The sequence below is a fragment of the Pogonomyrmex barbatus genome, unplaced genomic scaffold (assembly GCF_055798465.1).
Source record: "Pogonomyrmex barbatus isolate J1 unplaced genomic scaffold, ASM5579846v1 scaffold1, whole genome shotgun sequence".
Lineage (NCBI taxonomy): Eukaryota > Metazoa > Arthropoda > Insecta > Hymenoptera > Formicidae > Pogonomyrmex > Pogonomyrmex barbatus.
In genome coordinates, this window is record NW_028297098.1 from 9,544,285 (window position 1) to 9,548,442 (window position 4,158).

Consider the following 4,158-nt stretch of genomic DNA (forward strand, 5'->3'; position numbering starts at 1 on the left):
AATCAGGTAAATTTCAAACTTTTAATGTGAAAATAGAATAATAAATAAAAATGGAATATTAAGTTAAAAAATTAAAAATTATTTTTCTAAGAATGAAATTTCCGGTGGAAAAACAACCTCAACTGGATAGAGTTATTTTAGAAGACAGTTATTTTTGTCGAATTGAGAGAGTGGCACACATTACGTAAAGTTATCGAAGACAATAGGGAATTAAAACAAACTGTTTTGAGTGCCATAAATTTTTACTAATACTAAGACCGGTGGAACAATGTATGATATGTATAGAAGAATTCATAAATAATGAAGAAGCATTTTATTGGTTGGATGAAATTGACGTACTGAACTATGAAATAATTAGGAGATATTTGTAGAAATGTGTAGGTGTGATATAATTTAGATTAAACAATTTTATATTAAATATTTTATAAAGTATTATATATATATATATATATATATATATATATTCTTCTAAAAAATGTAAATAAAAAAAGTTTCACACTTAAATGAAAAATATATTCAATTTGTTTAAAAATAAACATATATAATATACACAATATGTATCTTTTATTCCTTTCCTCCCACCATAAAAATAATTATCTAAAAAAAAAAATAGAATATCATAAGATTCGTAATAAGAAAGAGTCGCAACGGAAGAGATGGTAGGTATGCAAGAGAGAGATAGTAGATATACAATAGAGACAGCGAAACGAAAAGAGAAGATGAGAACATGGCGGGCGAGGCGGAGTGGCGGCGGCGGCGGCGGCGGGGGGCCCGTCCCCCCCCCCCCCTCTGACGTTATATCCATGCGCAATTTCTTTATATCATCTGTGTCACCTGTTTATCTATTTGTTTATCTATTTGTGTACCTATTTGTTTATCTATTTATTTATTTATTTGTTTATATCACCTTCGCCTTTCTGGCTATCTTATCTACTCCCCCGCCCCCGCGGCTCAGTTCAAAGGACCGCCGTCCCTGATTTCCCCCTCCTCTCTACCCCGCGTCCACCGTTTCCCCCCGCACACCCGCACCCCCCCTCGGAGCTTCACAGTTAGAACCGGTGTAGTATACCTACTATTTACTACACATTTTATATATAATATTTTATATTTTTATTTTTTTTTATACAATAATTATTAATTATTGTGATATTCTTAAAGGGCACAATGTGCTTTTGCCGCTGGTACCAATGAACACGACTGCTCCCACGGCCACGTCCTCTTCTGTAATCTGAAATAAAAGAAACATGCTAAATATTTTATAATAGCAATAATAAATAAAACATAAAAATGACATGTTAACAAAAGGATGTAATAAATATTACACGATGCTGCCGTGATGCAGAATGCCGTTTCTGGCAGCTCTGTTCATGACTGGAATATCCAAAGTGAAATATATTAGATTTCAGTGAATTTTGCCAGAAATATATAGCTCTTAACTTGAGTGGGACTGTGCGTATTGCCCGAGAAGTCGATACGACTATGCGCGGCTTGATTATTGTTAATTTTACCATAGATTGTGTGATATAAGTGACATAAGTGATATAAGTGAATATAAGTGACCAGAACATTGACACGTGGCAATAAATAATACGCAATATTCGTGCGAGTTAGGTCGCATCCTCCGGATATTATATAATCTATTGTGACGGATTCACAGCGAATTATACCGTCAATATTATTTTGCCGATTTGGCGATGGAGCGGTTTGAAATTCATGCTTTTGGACTTTACCTTTTATGTTGCCTCTGCGGACATATATCGACTATATTTTTATATTAGATTTAGTCTGAAGTTGCTTTAAAATATTGGAGTTCTGGTATTTATCATATCCATGACTTTGTTTCAATCGAAATTTGATATGTTCCTTTTTATTTATTCAATTTTATTTCAATTGTGATGCGGTATATTATGTCTTTCACAGTGAGTATAAGAGTTTATCAATTGTAACTGTAATTATTATATTTTTTCCTTTACAGCTTATTGATCTTACAAGGGGAGGGCGCGGACTTGGGATTACCCATTTTGAATAGGCTTACATATGTTAAAATACTCTATTAGAAGAGTATTTAAGTAAAAGGATAGGACGCCATATTCAGTTGCTTTTGAGAAAAATCGATTTAAATTTATAATATTCCTTATATACCGGCCGCGTTAAACATTGTCGCCGAGATCGGGTAGCTCGAGTGCTCAACCCTGTACTACAATCTGTCGACCCGAATTCGAGTCATGCCTATTATACTCTTTTTTTAATGTAGAAAACAAATATTTATTATATTATTATGTTAAATATGTATTATATTATTATGTAAAATAAAATTAATTTAATTAACAATTGTTTATATTCAAATTTTCACTTTTAATTTCAATTAATAATTTACTTGAACCTAATTTTTATTCAATTAACAATCTTATTATTTTACAATTCTGTCCGATATAAAACTAATAAAATGTCACTTTTAACATAGTTTAATAGTAATATAGTATATTTTAATTTAATTTAATTTTTTATTTAATTTTTTTAAATTTACTAAGAATTAATTCATCTTCATCACTGTTAATACTTGCAGTTTGATTACAATTGTTTGAGTGATATTTATCATAAAAACAAGTAAACTATAATAATTATTTTAAATTATTAATTGAAATTAAAAGTGAAAATTTTAAATATAAACAATTGTTAATTAAATTAATTTTATTTTACATAATAATATAATACATATTTAACATAATAATATAATAAATAAATATTTTCTAGATTAAAAAAAAAGTATAATAGGCAGGAATCAAACCCAGGTTGACAGATTGGTAATACAGGGCCGAGCACCCGAACTACTCGATCTCGACGATAATGAGTTTAACGTAGCCGGTCTATAAGGAACGTTATAAATTTAAATCAGTTTTTCTTGAAAACAACTAAATATGACGTCCTATCCTTTTACTTAAGTACTCTTCTAATAGAGTACTTTAACATATTGTTATGACTTGAGCGATGTTTCGTTTGTCGTTTCGAGAAAATCAATATTAAAAGAATCGATATTTTAAAACAGAGGATCGTTCCCTGACGACGTGTCGTTGATTGTTCTGTGTTACACGCGGTTTTCTGGTTGTTGTTACGCGCAAATTTGAGGCGGACGGACGTGTGTCCACGGTGTTGTAATTGTTTCGTTATTAATAAAGTTCTCAAGTTTTTATTAAGAGAGTTGTTATTCCGCGTGTGGTTCATCCGCATAACGCGGCTCGCGATTTGTGACCGCCACATGCGCGACAATATATAAGCCTTTTCAAAATCAGTGATCCCAAGTCCGCATCTTCCCCTTGTTAGTGACTTGTTTATTAGTCTTTTGTTGTAATATTATTTTGATTTTTACTTACTCAACTATTTGCTGATAAAAATTTTTTGTATATGCTATTCTTTAAACTCTTTGATTTTATTAACAATACTTTCTCATTCTCGTTTATTTAGTTTTTTTATTATACTGCATCATTGTTATATTTAATTGTTATTTTTATATTGATCATCAGATATTGATATACAGGATGTCCCAAAACTCTCGCATTTGGAGTACACTACGTGATTTTTTATACTAAAAAAAACAACTTTTTTCTTTAGCAAAATTGCGTGCGACAAGTAATTTTTACAGTGGATCAGATTAAAAGTGACGAATGAGCGCGCGTATGTGCGTAGCGATCAGGTCTGGCGCGCATTCCTCAGGCCAGCGCGGCCTGGTACTTAATCTTGACGACTTCACGTACTATATTGTTTAAAATATAATACAAGTTAACAAAATAAATATTTGTATTCATCCTTTAACGATTTAATAAAAAAATTGTCTGATTTCGTAGCATAACAAATAGAAAATAGCAAATCTGTATAATTTTTGTACAGAGAAACTATTTTCTGTAAGAATAATTTTTTATTTTCTCAGCTTTCTAATTCTATTTACTAATTCTATTTTACTAAACATTGAACACTGTTTATAATACAGAACAGTCACTATTTATGCACACTTACTATTGAATTACTAATCACTTTATTACTTTATTTTGTATGAAATCTTTGTTCCCTCCACTTTCTATTTCTATGAGGCCGCGTTGCGATATTCACTGCCAGTACTGAAAATCTATAATATACGTGACCTGAATTATATATTTTCAGTAC